The sequence below is a fragment of the Rhinoderma darwinii genome (assembly GCF_050947455.1).
Source record: "Rhinoderma darwinii isolate aRhiDar2 chromosome 5 unlocalized genomic scaffold, aRhiDar2.hap1 SUPER_5_unloc_45, whole genome shotgun sequence".
In the NCBI taxonomy this organism is placed as follows: domain Eukaryota; kingdom Metazoa; phylum Chordata; class Amphibia; order Anura; family Rhinodermatidae; genus Rhinoderma; species Rhinoderma darwinii.
The window spans coordinates 733,190-761,067 of NW_027461804.1; the positions used below are offsets into that span (position 1 = coordinate 733,190).

A 27,878-nucleotide genomic window follows, 5' to 3' on the forward strand; every position below is an offset into this window, starting at 1 on the left:
GTTGCAACAAAGCCTTGCTTGCCTACAAAGAGAGCAGCAATTTGGATTTGTTACTATGTTACCTAGAAGAATAACAAACTGTGCAAGGATGGAGGTTGTAGGAGCAAGGAGAAGTTGTCTGTAAAGTTGGTGGATGCCTATTTTCCATTTTGCAGTCCCTTGTCTCCCTCTTGTGGCCTCCTGGAGGCAACTAGCTGTGCAAAAAAAAGACAGCCTGGCGGCCGGCTGTTGCAGTGTTGCCCTCTCAGGCAACACTGAGTGACTGACTGAGCCTCACCGTCTTATATAAAGTTCAGACGGAACTTTGCACGTGTCATAGTGGAGCCCTCAGGATTCCAGAGCCAGCTTTCTGACATCATAATGGGGCCTCAGAGATAAAAGCCTGGGCCCAGGCAGTGTTGGTCAGTGCTGCTCAGCAGGCAGCACTGGACTGGACTGGATTACAGCTGATACAAGGTGTGAAGGAACAAGGGGTGGCTGTGGGCATGCACTTGCTGCCGCTGCCAGTGTTTATCTGCATGGCAGCAGGGCATTTGGGCGTTGCCAGGAAGGCGTTTTTATGTAGATTCCTCCTCTTTCAGCACTGCATTGTGGTGCAAGCAAAAGAAGCAAATCCTGTCTGGCTTCCTCTCCGGCCTTTATTCACCTCCCGTGTAGCTGTGAGTGTGTGAGCCTGCAGGGCCCCATGGAATTGCCTAGAAGTAGGCTGAATCGCTGCAAGGGCTGAACAGCAGTATCGGGCAGGCTCGGGCAACGCGCGGCCCGTTCGGGTTATCGCTTCTCGGCCTTTTGGCTAAGATCAAGTGTAGTATCTGTTCTTATCAGTTTAATATCTGATACGTCCCCTATCTGGGGACCATATATTAAATGGATTTTTAGAACAGGGAGATGGAAATAGAGCTTGCTCTGTCCACTCCACGCATTGACCTGGTATTGCAGTATTTCCAGGACCGGTGCACCCTTTCCTTATGTGTTGACTAAAAGCAGATTCCAAAAGTGTTTTTTGTCTTTGCTATTGTTTCTGTCTTTCTGAAGGGATCTCCCCTTTTAATCCCATTATTTCAACACCTGTTGGACAATGCATGAGTGATAATGAGCTCATTGATTAAATGCAATTAATGAATAGATTGCCACCTCTTGTTGTGTGTCGTCTGTGTTTCTGTGTTTCCGGCATTTCACATTGGAACACCTCATTCACCTTCCTTGTCTTCTCTCCGCCCTCCCTTTTAGGTAAGTTAAAGAGCTGCACCTGAGCCAGCCACTGATTGATTGATTGATTGATTGATTGATTGATTGATTGATTGATGCAGCACAACAGTCAAATAGTGGAGTGGAGTAGGGGAACAGCAAACAGCCAATAAAGCAGCCCGCCCGCTCGCCTGCCCGCCACAATGGACCTACCTGTGTACACTAGATGGATGTGATGGAATGTACTGTCGTCCCTACATTTCAAGAAGAAGTAAGAATTGCAGTTGCAACAAAGCCTTGCTTGCCTACAAAGAGAGCAGCAATTTGGATTTGTTACTATGTTACCTAGAAGAATAACAAACTGTGCAAGGATGGAGGTTGTAGGAGCAAGGAGAAGTTGTCTGTAAAGTTGGTGGATGCCTATTTTCCATTTTGCAGTCCCTTGTCTCCCTCTTGTGGCCTCCTGGAGGCAACTAGCTGTGCAAAAAAAAGACAGCCTGGCGGCCGGCTGTTGCAGTGTTGCCCTCTCAGGCAACACTGAGTGACTGACTGAGCCTCACCGTCTTATATAAAGTTCAGACGGAACTTTGCACGTGTCATAGTGGAGCCCTCAGGATTCCAGAGCCAGCTTTCTGACATCATAATGGGGCCTCAGAGATAAAAGCCTGGGCCCAGGCAGTGTTGGTCAGTGCTGCTCAGCAGGCAGCACTGGACTGGACTGGATTACAGCTGATACAAGGTGTGAAGGAACAAGGGGTGGCTGTGGGCATGCACTTGCTGCCGCTGCCAGTGTTTATCTGCATGGCAGCAGGGCATTTGGGCGTTGCCAGGAAGGCGTTTTTATGTAGATTCCTCCTCTTTCAGCACTGCATTGTGGTGCAAGCAAAAGAAGCAAATCCTGTCTGGCTTCCTCTCCGGCCTTTATTCACCTCCCGTGTAGCTGTGAGTGTGTGAGCCTGCAGGGCCCCATGGAATTGCCTAGAAGTAGGCTGAATCGCTGCAAGGGCTGAACAGCAGTATCGGGCAGGCTCGGGCAACGCGCGGCCCGTTCGGGTTATCGCTTCTCGGCCTTTTGGCTAAGATCAAGTGTAGTATCTGTTCTTATCAGTTTAATATCTGATACGTCCCCTATCTGGGGACCATATATTAAATGGATTTTTAGAACAGGGAGATGGAAATAGAGCTTGCTCTGTCCACTCCACGCATTGACCTGGTATTGCAGTATTTCCAGGACCGGTGCACCCTTTCCTTATGTGTTGACTAAAAGCAGATTCCAAAAGTGTTTTTTGTCTTTGCTATTGTTTCTGTCTTTCTGAAGGGATCTCCCCTTTTAATCCCATTATTTCAACACCTGTTGGACAATGCATGAGTGATAATGAGCTCATTGATTAAATGCAATTAATGAATAGATTGCCACCTCTTGTTGTGTGTCGTCTGTGTTTCTGTGTTTCCGGCATTTCACATTGGAACACCTCATTCACCTTCCTTGTCTTCTCTCCGCCCTCCCTTTTAGGTCCTGAGCCAGCCACTGATTGATTGATTGATTGATTGATTGATTGATTGATGCAGCACAACAGTCAAATAGTGGAGTGGAGTAGGGGAACAGCAAACAGCCAATAAAGCAGCCCGCCCGCTCGCCTGCCCGCCACAATGGACCTACCTGTGTACACTAGATGGATGTGATGGAATGTACTGTCGTCCCTACATTTCAAGAAGAAGTAAGAATTGCAGTTGCAACAAAGCCTTGCTTGCCTACAAAGAGAGCAGCAATTTGGATTTGTTACTATGTTACCTAGAAGAATAACAAACTGTGCAAGGATGGAGGTTGTAGGAGCAAGGAGAAGTTGTCTGTAAAGTTGGTGGATGCCTATTTTCCATTTTGCAGTCCCTTGTCTCCCTCTTGTGGCCTCCTGGAGGCAACTAGCTGTGCAAAAAAAAGACAGCCTGGCGGCCGGCTGTTGCAGTGTTGCCCTCTCAGGCAACACTGAGTGACTGACTGAGCCTCACCGTCTTATATAAAGTTCAGACGGAACTTTGCACGTGTCATAGTGGAGCCCTCAGGATTCCAGAGCCAGCTTTCTGACATCATAATGGGGCCTCAGAGATAAAAGCCTGGGCCCAGGCAGTGTTGGTCAGTGCTGCTCAGCAGGCAGCACTGGACTGGACTGGATTACAGCTGATACAAGGTGTGAAGGAACAAGGGGTGGCTGTGGGCATGCACTTGCTGCCGCTGCCAGTGTTTATCTGCATGGCAGCAGGGCATTTGGGCGTTGCCAGGAAGGCGTTTTTATGTAGATTCCTCCTCTTTCAGCACTGCATTGTGGTGCAAGCAAAAGAAGCAAATCCTGTCTGGCTTCCTCTCCGGCCTTTATTCACCTCCCGTGTAGCTGTGAGTGTGTGAGCCTGCAGGGCCCCATGGAATTGCCTAGAAGTAGGCTGAATCGCTGCAAGGGCTGAACAGCAGTATCGGGCAGGCTCGGGCAACGCGCGGCCCGTTCGGGTTATCGCTTCTCGGCCTTTTGGCTAAGATCAAGTGTAGTATCTGTTCTTATCAGTTTAATATCTGATACGTCCCCTATCTGGGGACCATATATTAAATGGATTTTTAGAACAGGGAGATGGAAATAGAGCTTGCTCTGTCCACTCCACGCATTGACCTGGTATTGCAGTATTTCCAGGACCGGTGCACCCTTTCCTTATGTGTTGACTAAAAGCAGATTCCAAAAGTGTTTTTTGTCTTTGCTATTGTTTCTGTCTTTCTGAAGGGATCTCCCCTTTTAATCCCATTATTTCAACACCTGTTGGACAATGCATGAGTGACAATGAGCTCATTGATTAAATGCAATTAATGAATAGATTGCCACCTCTTGTTGTGTGTCGTCTGTGTTTCTGTGTTTCCGGCATTTCACATTGGAACACCTCATTCACCTTCCTTGTCTTCTCTCCGCCCTCCCTTTTAGGTAAGTTAAAGAGCTGCACCTGAGCCAGCCACTGATTGATTGATTGATTGATTGATTGATTGATTGATGCAGCACAACAGTCAAATAGTGGAGTGGAGTAGGGGAACAGCAAACAGCCAATAAAGCAGCCCGCCCGCTCGCCTGCCCGCCACAATGGACCTACCTGTGTACACTAGATGGATGTGATGGAATGTACTGTCGTCCCTACATTTCAAGAAGAAGTAAGAATTGCAGTTGCAACAAAGCCTTGCTTGCCTACAAAGAGAGCAGCAATTTGGATTTGTTACTATGTTACCTAGAAGAATAACAAACTGTGCAAGGATGGAGGTTGTAGGAGCAAGGAGAAGTTGTCTGTAAAGTTGGTGGATGCCTATTTTCCATTTTGCAGTCCCTTGTCTCCCTCTTGTGGCCTCCTGGAGGCAACTAGCTGTGCAAAAAAAAGACAGCCTGGCGGCCGGCTGTTGCAGTGTTGCCCTCTCAGGCAACACTGAGTGACTGACTGAGCCTCACCGTCTTATATAAAGTTCAGACGGAACTTTGCACGTGTCATAGTGGAGCCCTCAGGATTCCAGAGCCAGCTTTCTGACATCATAATGGGGCCTCAGAGATAAAAGCCTGGGCCCAGGCAGTGTTGGTCAGTGCTGCTCAGCAGGCAGCACTGGACTGGACTGGATTACAGCTGATACAAGGTGTGAAGGAACAAGGGGTGGCTGTGGGCATGCACTTGCTGCCGCTGCCAGTGTTTATCTGCATGGCAGCAGGGCATTTGGGCGTTGCCAGGAAGGCGTTTTTATGTAGATTCCTCCTCTTTCAGCACTGCATTGTGGTGCAAGCAAAAGAAGCAAATCCTGTCTGGCTTCCTCTCCGGCCTTTATTCACCTCCCGTGTAGCTGTGAGTGTGTGAGCCTGCAGGGCCCCATGGAATTGCCTAGAAGTAGGCTGAATCGCTGCAAGGGCTGAACAGCAGTATCGGGCAGGCTCGGGCAACGCGCGGCCCGTTCGGGTTATCGCTTCTCGGCCTTTTGGCTAAGATCAAGTGTAGTATCTGTTCTTATCAGTTTAATATCTGATACGTCCCCTATCTGGGGACCATATATTAAATGGATTTTTAGAACAGGGAGATGGAAATAGAGCTTGCTCTGTCCACTCCACTCATTGACCTGGTATTGCAGTATTTCCAGGACCGGTGCACCCTTTCCTTATGTGTTGACTAAAAGCAGATTCCAAAAGTGTTTTTTGTCTTTGCTATTGTTTCTGTCTTTCTGAAGGGATCTCCCCTTTTAATCCCATTATTTCAACACCTGTTGGACAATGCATGAGTGATAATGAGCTCATTGATTAAATGCAATTAATGAATAGATTGCCACCTCTTGTTGTGTGTCGTCTGTGTTTCTGTGTTTCCGGCATTTCACATTGGAACACCTCATTCACCTTCCTTGTCTTCTCTCCGCCCTCCCTTTTAGGTAAGTTAAAGAGCTGCACCTGAGCCAGCCACTGATTGATTGATTGATTGATTGATTGATTGATTGATTGATTGATGCAGCACAACAGTCAAATAGTGGAGTGGAGTAGGGGAACAGCAAACAGCCAATAAAGCAGCCCGCCCGCTCGCCTGCCCGCCACAATGGACCTACCTGTGTACACTAGATGGATGTGATGGAATGTACTGTCGTCCCTACATTTCAAGAAGAAGTAAGAATTGCAGTTGCAACAAAGCCTTGCTTGCCTACAAAGAGAGCAGCAATTTGGATTTGTTACTATGTTACCTAGAAGAATAACAAACTGTGCAAGGATGGAGGTTGTAGGAGCAAGGAGAAGTTGTCTGTAAAGTTGGTGGATGCCTATTTTCCATTTTGCAGTCCCTTGTCTCCCTCTTGTGGCCTCCTGGAGGCAACTAGCTGTGCAAAAAAAAGACAGCCTGGCGGCCGGCTGTTGCAGTGTTGCCCTCTCAGGCAACACTGAGTGACTGACTGAGCCTCACCGTCTTATATAAAGTTCAGACGGAACTTTGCACGTGTCATAGTGGAGCCCTCAGGATTCCAGAGCCAGCTTTCTGACATCATAATGGGGCCTCAGAGATAAAAGCCTGGGCCCAGGCAGTGTTGGTCAGTGCTGCTCAGCAGGCAGCACTGGACTGGACTGGATTACAGCTGATACAAGGTGTGAAGGAACAAGGGGTGGCTGTGGGCATGCACTTGCTGCCGCTGCCAGTGTTTATCTGCATGGCAGCAGGGCATTTGGGCGTTGCCAGGAAGGCGTTTTTATGTAGATTCCTCCTCTTTCAGCACTGCATTGTGGTGCAAGCAAAAGAAGCAAATCCTGTCTGGCTTCCTCTCCGGCCTTTATTCACCTCCCGTGTAGCTGTGAGTGTGTGAGCCTGCAGGGCCCCATGGAATTGCCTAGAAGTAGGCTGAATCGCTGCAAGGGCTGAACAGCAGTATCGGGCAGGCTCGGGCAACGCGCGGCCCGTTCGGGTTATCGCTTCTCGGCCTTTTGGCTAAGATCAAGTGTAGTATCTGTTCTTATCAGTTTAATATCTGATACGTCCCCTATCTGGGGACCATATATTAAATGGATTTTTAGAACAGGGAGATGGAAATAGAGCTTGCTCTGTCCACTCCACGCATTGACCTGGTATTGCAGTATTTCCAGGACCGGTGCACCCTTTCCTTATGTGTTGACTAAAAGCAGATTCCAAAAGTGTTTTTTGTCTTTGCTATTGTTTCTGTCTTTCTGAAGGGATCTCCCCTTTTAATCCCATTATTTCAACACCTGTTGGACAATGCATGAGTGATAATGAGCTCATTGATTAAATGCAATTAATGAATAGATTGCCACCTCTTGTTGTGTGTCGTCTGTGTTTCTGTGTTTCCGGCATTTCACATTGGAACACCTCATTCACCTTCCTTGTCTTCTCTCCGCCCTCCCTTTTAGGTAAGTTAAAGAGCTGCACCTGAGCCAGCCACTGATTGATTGATTGATTGATTGATTGATTGATTGATTGATGCAGCACAACAGTCAAATAGTGGAGTGGAGTAGGGGAACAGCAAACAGCCAATAAAGCAGCCCGCCCGCTCGCCTGCCCGCCACAATGGACCTACCTGTGTACACTAGATGGATGTGATGGAATGTACTGTCGTCCCTACATTTCAAGAAGAAGTAAGAATTGCAGTTGCAACAAAGCCTTGCTTGCCTACAAAGAGAGCAGCAATTTGGATTTGTTACTATGTTACCTAGAAGAATAACAAACTGTGCAAGGATGGAGGTTGTAGGAGCAAGGAGAAGTTGTCTGTAAAGTTGGTGGATGCCTATTTTCCATTTTGCAGTCCCTTGTCTCCCTCTTGTGGCCTCCTGGAGGCAACTAGCTGTGCAAAAAAAAGACAGCCTGGCGGCCGGCTGTTGCAGTGTTGCCCTCTCAGGCAACACTGAGTGACTGACTGAGCCTCACCGTCTTATATAAAGTTCAGACGGAACTTTGCACGTGTCATAGTGGAGCCCTCAGGATTCCAGAGCCAGCTTTCTGACATCATAACGGGGCCTCAGAGATAAAAGCCTGGGCCCAGGCAGTGTTGGTCAGTGCTGCTCAGCAGGCAGCACTGGACTGGACTGGATTACAGCTGATACAAGGTGTGAAGGAACAAGGGGTGGTTGTGGGCATGCACTTGCTGCCGCTGCCAGTGTTTATCTGCATGGCAGCAGGGCATTTGGGCGTTGCCAGGAAGGCGTTTTTATGTAGATTCCTCCTCTTTCAGCACTGCATTGTGGTGCAAGCAAAAGAAGCAAATCCTGTCTGGCTTCCTCTCCGGCCTTTATTCACCTCCCGTGTAGCTGTGAGTGTGTGAGCCTGCAGGGCCCCATGGAATTGCCTAGAAGTAGGCTGAATCGCTGCAAGGGCTGAACAGCAGTATCGGGCAGGCTCGGGCAACGCGCGGCCCGTTCGGGTTATCGCTTCTCGGCCTTTTGGCTAAGATCAAGTGTAGTATCTGTTCTTATCAGTTTAATATCTGATACGTTCCCTATCTGGGGACCATATATTAAATGGATTTTTAGAACAGGGAGATGGAAATAGAGCTTGCTCTGTCCACTCCACGCATTGACCTGGTATTGCAGTATTTCCAGGACCGGTGCACCCTTTCCTTATGTGTTGACTAAAAGCAGATTCCAAAAGTGTTTTTTGTCTTTGCTATTGTTTCTGTCTTTCTGAAGGGATCTCCCCTTTTAATCCCATTATTTCAACACCTGTTGGACAATGCATGAGTGATAATGAGCTCATTGATTAAATGCAATTAATGAATAGATTGCCACCTCTTGTTGTGTGTCGTCTGTGTTTCTGTGTTTCCGGCATTTCACATTGGAACACCTCATTCACCTTCCTTGTCTTCTCTCCGCCCTCCCTTTTAGGTAAGTTAAAGAGCTGCACCTGAGCCAGCCACTGATTGATTGATTGATTGATTGATTGATTGATTGATTGATTGATTGATGCAGCACAACAGTCAAATAGTGGAGTGGAGTAGGGGAACAGCAAACAGCCAATAAAGCAGCCCGCCCGCTCGCCTGCCCGCCACAATGGACCTACCTGTGTACACTAGATGGATGTGATGGAATGTACTGTCGTCCCTACATTTCAAGAAGAAGTAAGAATTGCAGTTGCAACAAAGCCTTGCTTGCCTACAAAGAGAGCAGCAATTTGGATTTGTTACTATGTTACCTAGAAGAATAACAAACTGTGCAAGGATGGAGGTTGTAGGAGCAAGGAGAAGTTGTCTGTAAAGTTGGTGGATGCCTATTTTCCATTTTGCAGTCCCTTGTCTCCCTCTTGTGGCCTCCTGGAGGCAACTAGCTGTGCAAAAAAAAGACAGCCTGGCGGCCGGCTGTTGCAGTGTTGCCCTCTCAGGCAACACTGAGTGACTGACTGAGCCTCACCGTCTTATATAAAGTTCAGACGGAACTTTGCACGTGTCATAGTGGAGCCCTCAGGATTCCAGAGCCAGCTTTCTGACATCATAATGGGGCCTCAGAGATAAAAGCCTGGGCCCAGGCAGTGTTGGTCAGTGCTGCTCAGCAGGCAGCACTGGACTGGACTGGATTACAGCTGATACAAGGTGTGAAGGAACAAGGGGTGGCTGTGGGCATGCACTTGCTGCCGCTGCCAGTGTTTATCTGCATGGCAGCAGGGCATTTGGGCGTTGCCAGGAAGGCGTTTTTATGTAGATTCCTCCTCTTTCAGCACTGCATTGTGGTGCAAGCAAAAGAAGCAAATCCTGTCTGGCTTCCTCTCCGGCCTTTATTCACCTCCCGTGTAGCTGTGAGTGTGTGAGCCTGCAGGGCCCCATGGAATTGCCTAGAAGTAGGCTGAATCGCTGCAAGGGCTGAACAGCAGTATCGGGCAGGCTCGGGCAACGCGCGGCCCGTTCGGGTTATCGCTTCTCGGCCTTTTGGCTAAGATCAAGTGTAGTATCTGTTCTTATCAGTTTAATATCTGATACGTCCCCTATCTGGGGACCATATATTAAATGGATTTTTAGAACAGGGAGATGGAAATAGAGCTTGCTCTGTCCACTCCACGCATTGACCTGGTATTGCAGTATTTCCAGGACCGGTGCACCCTTTCCTTATGTGTTGACTAAAAGCAGATTCCAAAAGTGTTTTTTGTCTTTGCTATTGTTTCTGTCTTTCTGAAGGGATCTCCCCTTTTAATCCCATTATTTCAACACCTGTTGGACAATGCATGAGTGATAATGAGCTCATTGATTAAATGCAATTAATGAATAGATTGCCACCTCTTGTTGTGTGTCGTCTGTGTTTCTGTGTTTCCGGCATTTCACATTGGAACACCTCATTCACCTTCCTTGTCTTCTCTCCGCCCTCCCTTTTAGGTAAGTTAAAGAGCTGCACCTGAGCCAGCCACTGATTGATTGATTGATTGATTGATTGATTGATTGATTGATTGATTGATTGATTGATTGATTGATTGATTGATGCAGCACAACAGTCAAATAGTGGAGTGGAGTAGGGGAACAGCAAACAGCCAATAAAGCAGCCCGCCCGCTCGCCTGCCCGCCACAATGGACCTACCTGTGTACACTAGATGGATGTGATGGAATGTACTGTCGTCCCTACATTTCAAGAAGAAGTAAGAATTGCAGTTGCAACAAAGCCTTGCTTGCCTACAAAGAGAGCAGCAATTTGGATTTGTTACTATGTTACCTAGAAGAATAACAAACTGTGCAAGGATGGAGGTTGTAGGAGCAAGGAGAAGTTGTCTGTAAAGTTGGTGGATGCCTATTTTCCATTTTGCAGTCCCTTGTCTCCCTCTTGTGGCCTCCTGGAGGCAACTAGCTGTGCAAAAAAAAGACAGCCTGGCGGCCGGCTGTTGCAGTGTTGCCCTCTCAGGCAACACTGAGTGACTGACTGAGCCTCACCGTCTTATATAAAGTTCAGACGGAACTTTGCACGTGTCATAGTGGAGCCCTCAGGATTCCAGAGCCAGCTTTCTGACATCATAATGGGGCCTCAGAGATAAAAGCCTGGGCCCAGGCAGTGTTGGTCAGTGCTGCTCAGCAGGCAGCACTGGACTGGACTGGATTACAGCTGATACAAGGTGTGAAGGAACAAGGGGTGGCTGTGGGCATGCACTTGCTGCCGCTGCCAGTGTTTATCTGCATGGCAGCAGGGCATTTGGGCGTTGCCAGGAAGGCGTTTTTATGTAGATTCCTCCTCTTTCAGCACTGCATTGTGGTGCAAGCAAAAGAAGCAAATCCTGTCTGGCTTCCTCTCCGGCCTTTATTCACCTCCCGTGTAGCTGTGAGTGTGTGAGCCTGCAGGGCCCCATGGAATTGCCTAGAAGTAGGCTGAATCGCTGCAAGGGCTGAACAGCAGTATCGGGCAGGCTCGGGCAACGCGCGGCCCGTTCGGGTTATCGCTTCTCGGCCTTTTGGCTAAGATCAAGTGTAGTATCTGTTCTTATCAGTTTAATATCTGATACGTCCCCTATCTGGGGACCATATATTAAATGGATTTTTAGAACAGGGAGATGGAAATAGAGCTTGCTCTGTCCACTCCACGCATTGACCTGGTATTGCAGTATTTCCAGGACCGGTGCACCCTTTCCTTATGTGTTGACTAAAAGCAGATTCCAAAAGTGTTTTTTGTCTTTGCTATTGTTTCTGTCTTTCTGAAGGGATCTCCCCTTTTAATCCCATTATTTCAACACCTGTTGGACAATGCATGAGTGATAATGAGCTCATTGATTAAATGCAATTAATGAATAGATTGCCACCTCTTGTTGTGTGTCGTCTGTGTTTCTGTGTTTCCGGCATTTCACATTGGAACACCTCATTCACCTTCCTTGTCTTCTCTCCGCCCTCCCTTTTAGGTAAGTTAAAGAGCTGCACCTGAGCCAGCCACTGATTGATTGATTGATTGATTGATTGATTGATTGATTGATTGATTGATTGATTGATTGATTGATGCAGCACAACAGTCAAATAGTGGAGTGGAGTAGGGGAACAGCAAACAGCCAATAAAGCAGCCCGCCCGCTCGCCTGCCCGCCACAATGGACCTACCTGTGTACACTAGATGGATGTGATGGAATGTACTGTCGTCCCTACATTTCAAGAAGAAGTAAGAATTGCAGTTGCAACAAAGCCTTGCTTGCCTACAAAGAGAGCAGCAATTTGGATTTGTTACTATGTTACCTAGAAGAATAACAAACTGTGCAAGGATGGAGGTTGTAGGAGCAAGGAGAAGTTGTCTGTAAAGTTGGTGGATGCCTATTTTCCATTTTGCAGTCCCTTGTCTCCCTCTTGTGGCCTCCTGGAGGCAACTAGCTGTGCAAAAAAAAGACAGCCTGGCGGCCGGCTGTTGCAGTGTTGCCCTCTCAGGCAACACTGAGTGACTGACTGAGCCTCACCGTCTTATATAAAGTTCAGACGGAACTTTGCACGTGTCATAGTGGAGCCCTCAGGATTCCAGAGCCAGCTTTCTGACATCATAATGGGGCCTCAGAGATAAAAGCCTGGGCCCAGGCAGTGTTGGTCAGTGCTGCTCAGCAGGCAGCACTGGACTGGACTGGATTACAGCTGATACAAGGTGTGAAGGAACAAGGGGTGGCTGTGGGCATGCACTTGCTGCCGCTGCCAGTGTTTATCTGCATGGCAGCAGGGCATTTGGGCGTTGCCAGGAAGGCGTTTTTATGTAGATTCCTCCTCTTTCAGCACTGCATTGTGGTGCAAGCAAAAGAAGCAAATCCTGTCTGGCTTCCTCTCCGGCCTTTATTCACCTCCCGTGTAGCTGTGAGTGTGTGAGCCTGCAGGGCCCCATGGAATTGCCTAGAAGTAGGCTGAATCGCTGCAAGGGCTGAACAGCAGTATCGGGCAGGCTCGGGCAACGCGCGGCCCGTTCGGGTTATCGCTTCTCGGCCTTTTGGCTAAGATCAAGTGTAGTATCTGTTCTTATCAGTTTAATATCTGATACGTCCCCTATCTGGGGACCATATATTAAATGGATTTTTAGAACAGGGAGATGGAAATAGAGCTTGCTCTGTCCACTCCACGCATTGACCTGGTATTGCAGTATTTCCAGGACCGGTGCACCCTTTCCTTATGTGTTGACTAAAAGCAGATTCCAAAAGTGTTTTTTGTCTTTGCTATTGTTTCTGTCTTTCTGAAGGGATCTCCCCTTTTAATCCCATTATTTCAACACCTGTTGGACAATGCATGAGTGATAATGAGCTCATTGATTAAATGCAATTAATGAATAGATTGCCACCTCTTGTTGTGTGTCGTCTGTGTTTCTGTGTTTCCGGCATTTCACATTGGAACACCTCATTCACCTTCCTTGTCTTCTCTCCGCCCTCCCTTTTAGGTAAGTTAAAGAGCTGCACCTGAGCCAGCCACTGATTGATTGATTGATTGATTGATTGATTGATTGATTGATTGATTGATTGATGCAGCACAACAGTCAAATAGTGGAGTGGAGTAGGGGAACAGCAAACAGCCAATAAAGCAGCCCGCCCGCTCGCCTGCCCGCCACAATGGACCTACCTGTGTACACTAGATGGATGTGATGGAATGTACTGTCCTACATTTCAAGAAGAAGTAAGAATTGCAGTTGCAACAAAGCCTTGCTTGCCTACAAAGAGAGCAGCAATTTGGATTTGTTACTATGTTACCTAGAAGAATAACAAACTGTGCAAGGATGGAGGTTGTAGGAGCAAGGAGAAGTTGTCTGTAAAGTTGGTGGATGCCTATTTTCCATTTTGCAGTCCCTTGTCTCCCTCTTGTGGCCTCCTGGAGGCAACTAGCTGTGCAAAAAAAAGACAGCCTGGCGGCCGGCTGTTGCAGTGTTGCCCTCTCAGGCAACACTGAGTGACTGACTGAGCCTCACCGTCTTATATAAAGTTCAGACGGAACTTTGCACGTGTCATAGTGGAGCCCTCAGGATTCCAGAGCCAGCTTTCTGACATCATAATGGGGCCTCAGAGATAAAAGCCTGGGCCCAGGCAGTGTTGGTCAGTGCTGCTCAGCAGGCAGCACTGGACTGGACTGGATTACAGCTGATACAAGGTGTGAAGGAACAAGGGGTGGCTGTGGGCATGCACTTGCTGCCGCTGCCAGTGTTTATCTGCATGGCAGCAGGGCATTTGGGCGTTGCCAGGAAGGCGTTTTTATGTAGATTCCTCCTCTTTCAGCACTGCATTGTGGTGCAAGCAAAAGAAGCAAATCCTGTCTGGCTTCCTCTCCGGCCTTTATTCACCTCCCGTGTAGCTGTGAGTGTGTGAGCCTGCAGGGCCCCATGGAATTGCCTAGAAGTAGGCTGAATCGCTGCAAGGGCTGAACAGCAGTATCGGGCAGGCTCGGGCAACGCGCGGCCCGTTCGGGTTATCGCTTCTCGGCCTTTTGGCTAAGATCAAGTGTAGTATCTGTTCTTATCAGTTTAATATCTGATACGTCCCCTATCTGGGGACCATATATTAAATGGATTTTTAGAACAGGGAGATGGAAATAGAGCTTGCTCTGTCCACTCCACGCATTGACCTGGTATTGCAGTATTTCCAGGACCGGTGCACCCTTTCCTTATGTGTTGACTAAAAGCAGATTCCAAAAGTGTTTTTTGTCTTTGCTATTGTTTCTGTCTTTCTGAAGGGATCTCCCCTTTTAATCCCATTATTTCAACACCTGTTGGACAATGCATGAGTGATAATGAGCTCATTGATTAAATGCAATTAATGAATAGATTGCCACCTCTTGTTGTGTGTCGTCTGTGTTTCTGTGTTTCCGGCATTTCACATTGGAACACCTCATTCACCTTCCTTGTCTTCTCTCCGCCCTCCCTTTTAGGTAAGTTAAAGAGCTGCACCTGAGCCAGCCACTGATTGATTGATTGATTGATTGATTGATTGATTGATTGATTGATTGATTGATTGATGCAGCACAACAGTCAAATAGTGGAGTGGAGTAGGGGAACAGCAAACAGCCAATAAAGCAGCCCGCCCGCTCGCCTGCCCGCCACAATGGACCTACCTGTGTACACTAGATGGATGTGATGGAATGTACTGTCGTCCCTACATTTCAAGAAGAAGTAAGAATTGCAGTTGCAACAAAGCCTTGCTTGCCTACAAAGAGAGCAGCAATTTGTATTTGTTACTATGTTACCTAGAAGAATAACAAACTGTGCAAGGATGGAGGTTGTAGGAGCAAGGAGAAGTTGTCTGTAAAGTTGGTGGATGCCTATTTTCCATTTTGCAGTCCCTTGTCTCCCTCTTGTGGCCTCCTGGAGGCAACTAGCTGTGCAAAAAAAAGACAGCCTGGCGGCCGGCTGTTGCAGTGTTGCCCTCTCAGGCAACACTGAGTGACTGACTGAGCCTCACCGTCTTATATAAAGTTCAGACGGAACTTTGCACGTGTCATGAGCCCTCAGGATTCCAGAGCCAGCTTTCTGACATCATAATGGGGCCTCAGAGATAAAAGCCTGGGCCCAGGCAGTGTTGGTCAGTGCTGCTCAGCAGGCAGCACTGGACTGGACTGGATTACAGCTGATACAAGGTGTGAAGGAACAAGGGGTGGCTGTGGGCATGCACTTGCTGCCGCTGCCAGTGTTTATCTGCATGGCAGCAGGGCATTTGGGCGTTGCCAGGAAGGCGTTTTTATGTAGATTCCTCCTCTTTCAGCACTGCATTGTGGTGCAAGCAAAAGAAGCAAATCCTGTCTGGCTTCCTCTCCGGCCTTTATTCACCTCCCGTGTAGCTGTGAGTGTGTGAGCCTGCAGGGCCCCATGGAATTGCCTAGAAGTAGGCTGAATCGCTGCAAGGGCTGAACAGCAGTATCGGGCAGGCTCGGGCAACGCGCGGCCCGTTCGGGTTATCGCTTCTCGGCCTTTTGGCTAAGATCAAGTGTAGTATCTGTTCTTATCAGTTTAATATCTGATACGTCCCCTATCTGGGGACCATATATTAAATGGATTTTTAGAACAGGGAGATGGAAATAGAGCTTGCTCTGTCCACTCCACGCATTGACCTGGTATTGCAGTATTTCCAGGACCGGTGCACCCTTTCCTTATGTGTTGACTAAAAGCAGATTCCAAAAGTGTTTTTTGTCTTTGCTATTGTTTCTGTCTTTCTGAAGGGATCTCCCCTTTTAATCCCATTATTTCAACACCTGTTGGACAATGCATGAGTGATAATGAGCTCATTGATTAAATGCAATTAATGAATAGATTGCCACCTCTTGTTGTGTGTCGTCTGTGTTTCTGTGTTTCCGGCATTTCACATTGGAACACCTCATTCACCTTCCTTGTCTTCTCTCCGCCCTCCCTTTTAGGTAAGTTAAAGAGCTGCACCTGAGCCAGCCACTGATTGATTGATTGATTGATTGATTGATTGATTGATTGATTGATTGATTGATGCAGCACAACAGTCAAATAGTGGAGTGGAGTAGGGGAACAGCAAACAGCCAATAAAGCAGCCTGCCCGCTCGCCTGCCCGCCACAATGGACCTACCTGTGTACACTAGATGGATGTGATGGAATGTACTGTCGTCCCTACATTTCAAGAAGAAGTAAGAATTGCAGTTGCAACAAAGCCTTGCTTGCCTACAAAGAGAGCAGCAATTTGGATTTGTTACTATGTTACCTACAAGAATAACAAACTGTGCAAGGATGGAGGTTGTAGGAGCAAGGAGAAGTTGTCTGTAAAGTTGGTGGATGCCTATTTTCCATTTTGCAGTCCCTTGTCTCCCTCTTGTGGCCTCCTGGAGGCAACTAGCTGTGCAAAAAAAAGACAGCCTGGCGGCCGGCTGTTGCAGTGTTGCCCTCTCAGGCAACACTGAGTGACTGACTGAGCCTCACCGTCTTATATAAAGTTCAGACGGAACTTTGCACGTGTCATAGTGGAGCCCTCAGGATTCCAGAGCCAGCTTTCTGACATCATAATGGGGCCTCAGAGATAAAAGCCTGGGCCCAGGCAGTGTTGGTCAGTGCTGCTCAGCAGGCAGCACTGGACTGGACTGGATTACAGCTGATACAAGGTGTGAAGGAACAAGGGGTGGCTGTGGGCATGCACTTGCTGCCGCTGCCAGTGTTTATCTGCATGGCAGCAGGGCATTTGGGCGTTGCCAGGAAGGCGTTTTTATGTAGATTCCTCCTCTTTCAGCACTGCATTGTGGTGCAAGCAAAAGAAGCAAATCCTGTCTGGCTTCCTCTCCGGCCTTTATTCACCTCCCGTGTAGCTGTGAGTGTGTGAGCCTGCAGGGCCCCATGGAATTGCCTAGAAGTAGGCTGAATCGCTGCAAGGGCTGAACAGCAGTATCGGGCAGGCTCGGGCAACGCGCGGCCCGTTCGGGTTATCGCTTCTCGGCCTTTTGGCTAAGATCAAGTGTAGTATCTGTTCTTATCAGTTTAATATCTGATACGTCCCCTATCTGGGGACCATATATTAAATGGATTTTTAGAACAGGGAGATGGAAATAGAGCTTGCTCTGTCCACTCCACGCATTGACCTGGTATTGCAGTATTTCCAGGACCGGTGCACCCTTTCCTTATGTGTTGACTAAAAGCAGATTCCAAAAGTGTTTTTTGTCTTTGCTATTGTTTCTGTCTTTCTGAAGGGATCTCCCCTTTTAATCCCATTATTTCAACACCTGTTGGACAATGCATGAGTGATAATGAGCTCATTGATTAAATGCAATTAATGAATAGATTGCCACCTCTTGTTGTGTGTCGTCTGTGTTTCTGTGTTTCCGGCATTTCACATTGGAACACCTCATTCACCTTCCTTGTCTTCTCTCCGCCCTCCCTTTTAGGTAAGTTAAAGAGCTGCACCTGAGCCAGCCACTGATTGATTGATTGATTGATTGATTGATTGATTGATTGATTGATTGATGCAGCACAACAGTCAAATAGTGGAGTGGAGTAGGGGAACAGCAAACAGCCAATAAAGCAGCCCGCCCGCTCGCCTGCCCGCCACAATGGACCTACCTGTGTACACTAGATGGATGTGATGGAATGTACTGTCGTCCCTACATTTCAAGAAGAAGTAAGAATTGCAGTTGCAACAAAGCCTTGCTTGCCTACAAAGAGAGCAGCAATTTGGATTTGTTACTATGTTACCTAGAAGAATAACAAACTGTGCAAGGATGGAGGTTGTAGGAGCAAGGAGAAGTTGTCTGTAAAGTTGGTGGATGCCTATTTTCCATTTTGCAGTCCCTTGTCTCCCTCTTGTGGCCTTCTGGAGGCAACTAGCTGTGCAAAAAAAAGACAGCCTGGCGGCCGGCTGTTGCAGTGTTGCCCTCTCAGGCAACACTGAGTGACTGACTGAGCCTCACCGTCTTATATAAAGTTCAGACGGAACTTTGCACGTGTCATAGTGGAGCCCTCAGGATTCCAGAGCCAGCTTTCTGACATCATAATGGGGCCTCAGAGATAAAAGCCTGGGCCCAGGCAGTGTTGGTCAGTGCTGCTCAGCAGGCAGCACTGGACTGGACTGGATTACAGCTGATACAAGGTGTGAAGGAACAAGGGGTGGCTGTGGGCATGCACTTGCTGCCGCTGCCAGTGTTTATCTGCATGGCAGCAGGGCATTTGGGCGTTGCCAGGAAGGCGTTTTTATGTAGATTCCTCCTCTTTCAGCACTGCATTGTGGTGCAAGCAAAAGAAGCAAATCCTGTCTGGCTTCCTCTCCGGCCTTTATTCACCTCCCGTGTAGCTGTGAGTGTGTGAGCCTGCAGGGCCCCATGGAATTTCCTAGAAGTAGGCTGAATCGCTGCAAGGGCTGAACAGCAGTATCGGGCAGGCTCGGGCAACGCGCGGCCCGTTCGGGTTATCGCTTCTCGGCCTTTTGGCTAAGATCTGTTCTTATCAGTTTAATATCTGATACGTCCCCTATCTGGGGACCATATATTAAATGGATTTTTAGAACAGGGAGATGGAAATAGAGCTTGCTCTGTCCACTCCACGCATTGACCTGGTATTGCAGTATTTCCAGGACCGGTGCACCCTTTCCTTATGTGTTGACTAAAAGCAGATTCCAAAAGTGTTTTTTGTCTTTGCTATTGTTTCTGTCTTTCTGAAGGGATCTCCCCTTTTAATCCCATTATTTCAACACCTGTTGGACAATGCATGAGTGATAATGAGCTCATTGATTAAATGCAATTAATGAATAGATTGCCACCTCTTGTTGTGTGTCGTCTGTGTTTCTGTGTTTCCGGCATTTCACATTGGAACACCTCATTCACCTTCCTTGTCTTCTCTCCGCCCTCCCTTTTAGGTAAGTTAAAGAGCTGCACCTGAGCCAGCCACTGATTGATTGATTGATTGATTGATTGATTGATTGATTGATTGATTGATTGATTGATTGATGCAGCACAACAGTCAAATAGTGGAGTGGAGTAGGGGAACAGCAAACAGCCAATAAAGCAGCCCGCCCGCTCGCCTGCCCGCCACAATGGACCTACCTGTGTACACTAGATGGATGTGATGGAATGTACTGTCGTCCCTACATTTCAAGAAGAAGTAAGAATTGCAGTTGCAACAAAGCCTTGCTTGCCTACAAAGAGAGCAGCAATTTGGATTTGTTACTATGTTACCTAGAAGAATAACAAACTGTGCAAGGATGGAGGTTGTAGGAGCAAGGAGAAGTTGTCTGTAAAGTTGGTGGATGCCTATTTTCCATTTTGCAGTCCCTTGTCTCCCTCTTGTGGCCTCCTGGAGGCAACTAGCTGTGCAAAAAAAAGACAGCCTGGCGGCCGGCTGTTGCAGTGTTGCCCTCTCAGGCAACACTGAGTGACTGACTGAGCCTCACCGTCTTATATAAAGTTCAGACGGAACTTTGCACGTGTCATAGTGGAGCCCTCAGGATTCCAGAGCCAGCTTTCTGACATCATAATGGGGCCTCAGAGATAAAAGCCTGGGCCCAGGCAGTGTTGGTCAGTGCTGCTCAGCAGGCAGCACTGGACTGGACTGGATTACAGCTGATACAAGGTGTGAAGGAACAAGGGGTGGCTGTGGGCATGCACTTGCTGCCGCTGCCAGTGTTTATCTGCATGGTAGCAGGGCATTTGGGCGTTGCCAGGAAGGCGTTTTTATGTAGATTCCTCCTCTTTCAGCACTGCATTGTGGTGCAAGCAAAAGAAGCAAATCCTGTCTGGCTTCCTCTCCGGCCTTTATTCACCTCCCGTGTAGCTGTGAGTGTGTGAGCCTGCAGGGCCCCATGGAATTGCCTAGAAGTAGGCTGAATCGCTGCAAGGGCTGAACAGCAGTATCGGGCAGGCTCGGGCAACGCGCGGCCCGTTCGGGTTATCGCTTCTCGGCCTTTTGGCTAAGATCAAGTGTAGTATCTGTTCTTATCAGTTTAATATCTGATACGTCCCCTATCTGGGGACCATATATTAAATGGATTTTTAGAACAGGGAGATGGAAATAGAGCTTGCTCTGTCCACTCCACGCATTGACCTGGTATTGCAGTATTTCCAGGACCGGTGCACCCTTTCCTTATGTGTTGACTAAAAGCAGATTCCAAAAGTGTTTTTTGTCTTTGCTATTGTTTCTGTCTTTCTGAAGGGATCTCCCCTTTTAATCCCATTATTTCAACACCTGTTGGACAATGCATGAGTGATAATGAGCTCATTGATTAAATGCAATTAATGAATAGATTGCCACCTCTTGTTGTGTGTCGTCTGTGTTTCTGTGTTTCCGGCATTTCACATTGGAACACCTCATTCACCTTCCTTGTCTTCTCTCCGCCCTCCCTTTTAGGTAAGTTAAAGAGCTGCACCTGAGCCAGCCACTGATTGATTGATTGATTGATTGATTGATTGATTGATTGATGCAGCACAACAGTCAAATAGTGGAGTGGAGTAGGGGAACAGCAAACAGCCAATAAAGCAGCCCGCCCGCTCGCCTGCCCGCCACAATGGACCTACCTGTGTACACTAGATGGATGTGATGGAATGTACTGTCGTCCCTACATTTCAAGAAGAAGTAAGAATTGCAGTTGCAACAAAGCCTTGCTTGCCTACAAAGAGAGCAGCAATTTGGATTTGTTACTATGTTACCTAGAAGAATAACAAACTGTGCAAGGATGGAGGTTGTAGGAGCAAGGAGAAGTTGTCTGTAAAGTTGGTGGATGCCTATTTTCCATTTTGCAGTCCCTTGTCTCCCTCTTGTGGCCTCCTGGAGGCAACTAGCTGTGCAAAAAAAAGACAGCCTGGCGGCCGGCTGTTGCAGTGTTGCCCTCTCAGGCAACACTGAGTGACTGACTGAGCCTCACCGTCTTATATAAAGTTCAGACGGAACTTTGCACGTGTCATAGTGGAGCCCTCAGGATTCCAGAGCCAGCTTTCTGACATCATAATGGGGCCTCAGAGATAAAAGCCTGGGCCCAGGCAGTGTTGGTCAGTGCTGCTCAGCAGGCAGCACTGGACTGGACTGGATTACAGCTGATACAAGGTGTGAAGGAACAAGGGGTGGCTGTGGGCATGCACTTGCTGCCGCTGCCAGTGTTTATCTGCATGGCAGCAGGGCATTTGGGCGTTGCCAGGAAGGCGTTTTTATGTAGATTCCTCCTCTTTCAGCACTGCATTGTGGTGCAAGCAAAAGAAGCAAATCCTGTCTGGCTTCCTCTCCGGCCTTTATTCACCTCCCGTGTAGCTGTGAGTGTGTGAGCCTGCAGGGCCCCATGGAATTGCCTAGAAGTAGGCTGAATCGCTGCAAGGGCTGAACAGCAGTATCGGGCAGGCTCGGGCAACGCGCGGCCCGTTCGGGTTATCGCTTCTCGGCCTTTTGGCTAAGATCAAGTGTAGTATCTGTTCTTATCAGTTTAATATCTGATACGTCCCCTATCTGGGGACCATATATTAAATGGATTTTTAGAACAGGGAGATGGAAATAGAGCTTGCTCTGTCCACTCCACGCATTGACCTGGTATTGCAGTATTTCCAGGACCGGTGCACCCTTTCCTTATGTGTTGACTAAAAGCAGATTCCAAAAGTGTTTTTTGTCTTTGCTATTGTTTCTGTCTTTCTGAAGGGATCTCCCCTTTTAATCCCATTATTTCAACACCTGTTGGACAATGCATGAGTGATAATGAGCTCATTGATTAAATGCAATTAATGAATAGATTGCCACCTCTTGTTGTGTGTCGTCTGTGTTTCTGTGTTTCCGGCATTTCACATTGGAACACCTCATTCACCTTCCTTGTCTTCTCTCCGCCCTCCCTTTTAGGTAAGTTAAAGAGCTGCACCTGAGCCAGCCACTGATTGATTGATTGATTGATTGATTGATTGATTGATTGATTGATGCAGCACAACAGTCAAATAGTGGAGTGGAGTAGGGGAACAGCAAACAGCCAATAAAGCAGCCCGCCCGCTCGCCTGCCCGCCACAATGGACCTACCTGTGTACACTAGATGGATGTGATGGAATGTACTGTCGTCCCTACATTTCAAGAAGAAGTAAGAATTGCAGTTGCAACAAAGCCTTGCTTGCCTACAAAGAGAGCAGCAATTTGGATTTGTTACTATGTTACCTAGAAGAATAACAAACTGTGCAAGGATGGAGGTTGTAGGAGCAAGGAGAAGTTGTCTGTAAAGTTGGTGGATGCCTATTTTCCATTTTGCAGTCCCTTGTCTCCCTCTTGTGGCCTCCTGGAGGCAACTAGCTGTGCAAAAAAAAGACAGCCTGGCGGCCGGCTGTTGCAGTGTTGCCCTCTCAGGCAACACTGAGTGACTGACTGAGCCTCACCGTCTTATATAAAGTTCAGACGGAACTTTGCACGTGTCATAGTGGAGCCCTCAGGATTCCAGAGCCAGCTTTCTGACATCATAATGGGGCCTCAGAGATAAAAGCCTGGGCCCAGGCAGTGTTGGTCAGTGCTGCTCAGCAGGCAGCACTGGACTGGACTGGATTACAGCTGATACAAGGTGTGAAGGAACAAGGGGTGGCTGTGGGCATGCACTTGCTGCCGCTGCCAGTGTTTATCTGCATGGCAGCAGGGCATTTGGGCGTTGCCAGGAAGGCGTTTTTATGTAGATTCCTCCTCTTTCAGCACTGCATTGTGGTGCAAGCAAAAGAAGCAAATCCTGTCTGGCTTCCTCTCCGGCCTTTATTCACCTCCCGTGTAGCTGTGAGTGTGTGAGCCTGCAGGGCCCCATGGAATTTCCTAGAAGTAGGCTGAATCGCTGCAAGGGCTGAACAGCAGTATCGGGCAGGCTCGGGCAACGCGCGGCCCGTTCGGGTTATCGCTTCTCGGCCTTTTGGCTAAGATCAAATGTAGTATCTGTTCTTATCAGTTTAATATCTGATACGTCCCCTATCTGGGGACCATATATTAAATGGATTTTTAGAACAGGGAGATGGAAATAGAGCTTGCTCTGTCCACTCCACGCATTGACCTGGTATTGCAGTATTTCCAGGACCGGTGCACCCTTTCCTTATGTGTTGACTAAAAGCAGATTCCAAAAGTGTTTTTTGTCTTTGCTATTGTTTCTGTCTTTCTGAAGGGATCTCCCCTTTTAATCCCATTATTTCAACACCTGTTGGACAATGCATGAGTGATAATGAGCTCATTGATTAAATGCAATTAATGAATAGATTGCCACCTCTTGTTGTGTGTCGTCTGTGTTTCTGTGTTTCCGGCATTTCACATTGGAACACCTCATTCACCTTCCTTGTCTTCTCTCCGCCCTCCCTTTTAGGTAAGTTAAAGAGCTGCACCTGAGCCAGCCACTGATTGATTGATTGATTGATTGATTGATTGATTGATTGATTGATTGATGCAGCACAACAGTCAAATAGTGGAGTGGAGTAGGGGAACAGCAAACAGCCAATAAAGCAGCCCGCCCGCTCGCCTGCCCGCCACAATGGACCTACCTGTGTACACTAGATGGATGTGATGGAATGTACTGTCGTCCCTACATTTCAAGAAGAAGTAAGAATTGCAGTTGCAACAAAGCCTTGCTTGCCTACAAAGAGAGCAGCAATTTGGATTTGTTACTATGTTACCTAGAAGAATAACAAACTGTGCAAGGATGGAGGTTGTAGGAGCAAGGAGAAGTTGTCTGTAAAGTTGGTGGATGCCTATTTTCCATTTTGCAGTCCCTTGTCTCCCTCTTGTGGCCTCCTGGAGGCAACTAGCTGTGCAAAAAAAAGACAGCCTGGCGGCCGGCTGTTGCAGTGTTGCCCTCTCAGGCAACACTGAGTGACTGACTGAGCCTCACCGTCTTATATAAAGTTCAGACGGAACTTTGCACGTGTCATAGTGGAGCCCTCAGGATTCCAGAGCCAGCTTTCTGACATCATAATGGGGCCTCAGAGATAAAAGCCTGGGCCCAGGCAGTGTTGGTCAGTGCTGCTCAGCAGGCAGCACTGGACTGGACTGGATTACAGCTGATACAAGGTGTGAAGGAACAAGGGGTGGCTGTGGGCATGCACTTGCTGCCGCTGCCAGTGTTTATCTGCATGGTAGCAGGGCATTTGGGCGTTGCCAGGAAGGCGTTTTTATGTAGATTCCTCCTCTTTCAGCACTGCATTGTGGTGCAAGCAAAAGAAGCAAATCCTGTCTGGCTTCCTCTCCGGCCTTTATTCACCTCCCGTGTAGCTGTGAGTGTGTGAGCCTGCAGGGCCCCATGGAATTGCCTAGAAGTAGGCTGAATCGCTGCAAGGGCTGAACAGCAGTATCGGGCAGGCTCGGGCAACGCGCGGCCCGTTCGGGTTATCGCTTCTCGGCCTTTTGGCTAAGATCAAGTGTAGTATCTGTTCTTATCAGTTTAATATCTGATACGTCCCCTATCTGGGGACCATATATTAAATGGATTTTTAGAACAGGGAGATGGAAATAGAGCTTGCTCTGTCCACTCCACGCATTGACCTGGTATTGCAGTATTTCCAGGACCGGTGCACCCTTTCCTTATGTGTTGACTAAAAGCAGATTCCAAAAGTGTTTTTTGTCTTTGCTATTGTTTCTGTCTTTCTGAAGGGATCTCCCCTTTTAATCCCATTATTTCAACACCTGTTGGACAATGCATGAGTGATAATGAGCTCATTGATTAAATGCAATTAATGAATAGATTGCCACCTCTTGTTGTGTGTCGTCTGTGTTTCTGTGTTTCCGGCATTTCACATTGGAACACCTCATTCACCTTCCTTGTCTTCTCTCCGCCCTCCCTTTTAGGTAAGTTAAAGAGCTGCACCTGAGCCAGCCACTGATTGATTGATTGATTGATTGATTGATTGATTGATTGATTGATTGATTGATTGATTGATGCAGCACAACAGTCAAATAGTGGAGTGGAGTAGGGGAACAGCAAACAGCCAATAAAGCAGCCCGCCCGCTCGCCTGCCCGCCACAATGGACCTACCTGTGTACACTAGATGGATGTGATGGAATGTACTGTCGTCCCTACATTTCAAGAAGAAGTAAGAATTGCAGTTGCAACAAAGCCTTGCTTGCCTACAAAGAGAGCAGCAATTTGGATTTGTTACTATGTTACCTAGAAGAATAACAAACTGTGCAAGGATGGAGGTTGTAGGAGCAAGGAGAAGTTGTCTGTAAAGTTGGTGGATGCCTATTTTCCATTTTGCAGTCCCTTGTCTCCCTCTTGTGGCCTCCTGGAGGCAACTAGCTGTGCAAAAAAAAGACAGCCTGGCGGCCGGCTGTTGCAGTGTTGCCCTCTCAGGCAACACTGAGTGACTGACTGAGCCTCACCGTCTTATATAAAGTTCAGACGGAACTTTGCACGTGTCATAGTGGAGCCCTCAGGATTCCAGAGCCAGCTTTCTGACATCATAATGGGGCCTCAGAGATAAAAGCCTGGGCCCAGGCAGTGTTGGTCAGTGCTGCTCAGCAGGCAGCACTGGACTGGACTGGATTACAGCTGATACAAGGTGTGAAGGAACAAGGGGTGGCTGTGGGCATGCACTTGCTGCCGCTGCCAGTGTTTATCTGCATGGTAGCAGGGCATTTGGGCGTTGCCAGGAAGGCGTTTTTATGTAGATTCCTCCTCTTTCAGCACTGCATTGTGGTGCAAGCAAAAGAAGCAAATCCTGTCTGGCTTCCTCTCCGGCCTTTATTCACCTCCCGTGTAGCTGTGAGTGTGTGAGCCTGCAGGGCCCCATGGAATTGCCTAGAAGTAGGCTGAATCGCTGCAAGGGCTGAACAGCAGTATCGGGCAGGCTCGGGCAACGCGCGGCCCGTTCGGGTTATCGCTTCTCGGCCTTTTGGCTAAGATCAAGTGTAGTATCTGTTCTTATCAGTTTAATATCTGATACGTCCCCTATCTGGGGACCATATATTAAATGGATTTTTAGAACAGGGAGATGGAAATAGAGCTTGCTCTGTCCACTCCACGCATTGACCTGGTATTGCAGTATTTCCAGGACCGGTGCACCCTTTCCTTATGTGTTGACTAAAAGCAGATTCCAAAAGTGTTTTTTGTCTTTGCTATTGTTTCTGTCTTTCTGAAGGGATCTCCCCTTTTAATCCCATTATTTCAACACCTGTTGGACAATGCATGAGTGATAATGAGCTCATTGATTAAATGCAATTAATGAATAGATTGCCACCTCTTGTTGTGTGTCGTCTGTGTTTCTGTGTTTCCGGCATTTCACATTGGAACACCTCATTCACCTTCCTTGTCTTCTCTCCGCCCTCCCTTTTAGGTAAGTTAAAGAGCTGCACCTGAGCCAGCCACTGATTGATTGATTGATTGATTGATTGATTGATTGATTGATTGATGCAGCACAACAGTCAAATAGTGGAGTGGAGTAGGGGAACAGCAAACAGCCAATAAAGCAGCCCGCCCGCTCGCCTGCCCGCCACAATGGACCTACCTGTGTACACTAGATGGATGTGATGGAATGTACTGTCGTCCCTACATTTCAAGAAGAAGTAAGAATTGCAGTTGCAACAAAGCCTTGCTTGCCTACAAAGAGAGCAGCAATTTGGATTTGTTACTATGTTACCTAGAAGAATAACAAACTGTGCAAGGATGGAGGTTGTAGGAGCAAGGAGAAGTTGTCTGTAAAGTTGGTGGATGCCTATTTTCCATTTTGCAGTCCCTTGTCTCCCTCTTGTGGCCTCCTGGAGGCAACTAGCTGTGCAAAAAAAAGACAGCCTGGCGGCCGGCTGTTGCAGTGTTGCCCTCTCAGGCAACACTGAGTGACTGACTGAGCCTCACCGTCTTATATAAAGTTCAGACGGAACTTTGCACGTGTCATAGTGGAGCCCTCAGGATTCCAGAGCCAGCTTTCTGACATCATAATGGGGCCTCAGAGATAAAAGCCTGGGCCCAGGCAGTGTTGGTCAGTGCTGCTCAGCAGGCAGCACTGGACTGGACTGGATTACAGCTGATACAAGGTGTGAAGGAACAAGGGGTGGCTGTGGGCATGCACTTGCTGCCGCTGCCAGTGTTTATCTGCATGGCAGCAGGGCATTTGGGCGTTGCCAGGAAGGCGTTTTTATGTAGATTCCTCCTCTTTCAGCACTGCATTGTGGTGCAAGCAAAAGAAGCAAATCCTGTCTGGCTTCCTCTCCGGCCTTTATTCACCTCCCGTGTAGCTGTGAGTGTGTGAGCCTGCAGGGCCCCATGGAATTGCCTAGAAGTAGGCTGAATCGCTGCAAGGGCTGAACAGCAGTATCGGGCAGGCTCGGGCAACGCGCGGCCCGTTCGGGTTATCGCTTCTCGGCCTTTTGGCTAAGATCAAGTGTAGTATCTGTTCTTATCAGTTTAATATCTGATACGTCCCCTATCTGGGGACCATATATTAAATGGATTTTTAGAACAGGGAGATGGAAATAGAGCTTGCTCTGTCCACTCCACGCATTGACCTGGTATTGCAGTATTTCCAGGACCGGTGCACCCTTTCCTTATGTGTTGACTAAAAGCAGATTCCAAAAGTGTTTTTTGTCTTTGCTATTGTTTCTGTCTTTCTGAAGGGATCTCCCCTTTTAATCCCATTATTTCAACACCTGTTGGACAATGCATGAGTGATAATGAGCTCATTGATTAAATGCAATTAATGAATAGATTGCCACCTCTTGTTGTGTGTCGTCTGTGTTTCTGTGTTTCCGGCATTTCACATTGGAACACCTCATTCACCTTCCTTGTCTTCTCTCCGCCCTCCCTTTTAGGTAAGTTAAAGAGCTGCACCTGAGCCAGCCACTGATTGATTGATTGATTGATTGATTGATTGATTGATTGATTGATTGATTGATTGATTGATGCAGCACAACAGTCAAAT

General features: G+C 47.8%; 18 non-coding genes and 1 pseudogene across 18 annotated transcripts; all 19 read left to right on the forward strand.

Moving 5' to 3' along the window:
* Nucleotides 1-773: 773 nt before the first annotated feature.
* Nucleotides 774-964, forward strand: LOC142694297 (U2 spliceosomal RNA). Its single transcript, XR_012862550.1, has one exon. It is a non-coding gene; the product is annotated as a U2 spliceosomal RNA (small nuclear RNA).
* Nucleotides 965-2,244: 1,280 nt separating this feature from the next.
* On the forward strand, nt 2,245-2,435 carry LOC142694298 (U2 spliceosomal RNA). The gene has a single exon (XR_012862551.1). It is a non-coding gene; the product is annotated as a U2 spliceosomal RNA (small nuclear RNA).
* Nucleotides 2,436-3,691: 1,256 nt separating this feature from the next.
* Nucleotides 3,692-3,882, forward strand: LOC142694299 (U2 spliceosomal RNA). The gene has a single exon (XR_012862552.1). It is a non-coding gene; the product is annotated as a U2 spliceosomal RNA (small nuclear RNA).
* Nucleotides 3,883-5,154: 1,272 nt separating this feature from the next.
* On the forward strand, nt 5,155-5,345 carry LOC142693816 (U2 spliceosomal RNA). Its single transcript, XR_012862118.1, has one exon. It is a non-coding gene; the product is annotated as a U2 spliceosomal RNA (small nuclear RNA).
* A 1,280-nt stretch (nt 5,346-6,625) lies between these two features.
* LOC142694301 (U2 spliceosomal RNA) lies at nt 6,626-6,816 on the forward strand. Its single transcript, XR_012862554.1, has one exon. It is a non-coding gene; the product is annotated as a U2 spliceosomal RNA (small nuclear RNA).
* A 1,276-nt stretch (nt 6,817-8,092) lies between these two features.
* On the forward strand, nt 8,093-8,283 carry LOC142693804 (U2 spliceosomal RNA). Its single transcript, XR_012862107.1, has one exon. It is a non-coding gene; the product is annotated as a U2 spliceosomal RNA (small nuclear RNA).
* A 1,284-nt stretch (nt 8,284-9,567) lies between these two features.
* Nucleotides 9,568-9,758, forward strand: LOC142694302 (U2 spliceosomal RNA). Its single transcript, XR_012862555.1, has one exon. It is a non-coding gene; the product is annotated as a U2 spliceosomal RNA (small nuclear RNA).
* Nucleotides 9,759-11,066: 1,308 nt separating this feature from the next.
* Nucleotides 11,067-11,257, forward strand: LOC142694303 (U2 spliceosomal RNA). Its single transcript, XR_012862556.1, has one exon. It is a non-coding gene; the product is annotated as a U2 spliceosomal RNA (small nuclear RNA).
* Nucleotides 11,258-12,557: 1,300 nt separating this feature from the next.
* Nucleotides 12,558-12,748, forward strand: LOC142694304 (U2 spliceosomal RNA). Its single transcript, XR_012862557.1, has one exon. It is a non-coding gene; the product is annotated as a U2 spliceosomal RNA (small nuclear RNA).
* A 1,284-nt stretch (nt 12,749-14,032) lies between these two features.
* LOC142694305 (U2 spliceosomal RNA) lies at nt 14,033-14,223 on the forward strand. Its single transcript, XR_012862558.1, has one exon. It is a non-coding gene; the product is annotated as a U2 spliceosomal RNA (small nuclear RNA).
* Nucleotides 14,224-15,511: 1,288 nt separating this feature from the next.
* LOC142694306 (U2 spliceosomal RNA) lies at nt 15,512-15,702 on the forward strand. The gene has a single exon (XR_012862559.1). It is a non-coding gene; the product is annotated as a U2 spliceosomal RNA (small nuclear RNA).
* Nucleotides 15,703-16,990: 1,288 nt separating this feature from the next.
* On the forward strand, nt 16,991-17,181 carry LOC142694308 (U2 spliceosomal RNA). Its single transcript, XR_012862560.1, has one exon. It is a non-coding gene; the product is annotated as a U2 spliceosomal RNA (small nuclear RNA).
* Nucleotides 17,182-18,465: 1,284 nt separating this feature from the next.
* On the forward strand, nt 18,466-18,644 carry LOC142693841 (U2 spliceosomal RNA; annotated as a pseudogene).
* A 1,296-nt stretch (nt 18,645-19,940) lies between these two features.
* Nucleotides 19,941-20,131, forward strand: LOC142694309 (U2 spliceosomal RNA). The gene has a single exon (XR_012862561.1). It is a non-coding gene; the product is annotated as a U2 spliceosomal RNA (small nuclear RNA).
* A 1,276-nt stretch (nt 20,132-21,407) lies between these two features.
* LOC142694310 (U2 spliceosomal RNA) lies at nt 21,408-21,598 on the forward strand. Its single transcript, XR_012862562.1, has one exon. It is a non-coding gene; the product is annotated as a U2 spliceosomal RNA (small nuclear RNA).
* Nucleotides 21,599-22,878: 1,280 nt separating this feature from the next.
* LOC142693823 (U2 spliceosomal RNA) lies at nt 22,879-23,069 on the forward strand. Its single transcript, XR_012862124.1, has one exon. It is a non-coding gene; the product is annotated as a U2 spliceosomal RNA (small nuclear RNA).
* Nucleotides 23,070-24,353: 1,284 nt separating this feature from the next.
* Nucleotides 24,354-24,544, forward strand: LOC142694311 (U2 spliceosomal RNA). The gene has a single exon (XR_012862563.1). It is a non-coding gene; the product is annotated as a U2 spliceosomal RNA (small nuclear RNA).
* A 1,296-nt stretch (nt 24,545-25,840) lies between these two features.
* On the forward strand, nt 25,841-26,031 carry LOC142694313 (U2 spliceosomal RNA). Its single transcript, XR_012862565.1, has one exon. It is a non-coding gene; the product is annotated as a U2 spliceosomal RNA (small nuclear RNA).
* A 1,280-nt stretch (nt 26,032-27,311) lies between these two features.
* Nucleotides 27,312-27,502, forward strand: LOC142694314 (U2 spliceosomal RNA). Its single transcript, XR_012862566.1, has one exon. It is a non-coding gene; the product is annotated as a U2 spliceosomal RNA (small nuclear RNA).
* Nucleotides 27,503-27,878: the final 376 nt, after the last annotated feature.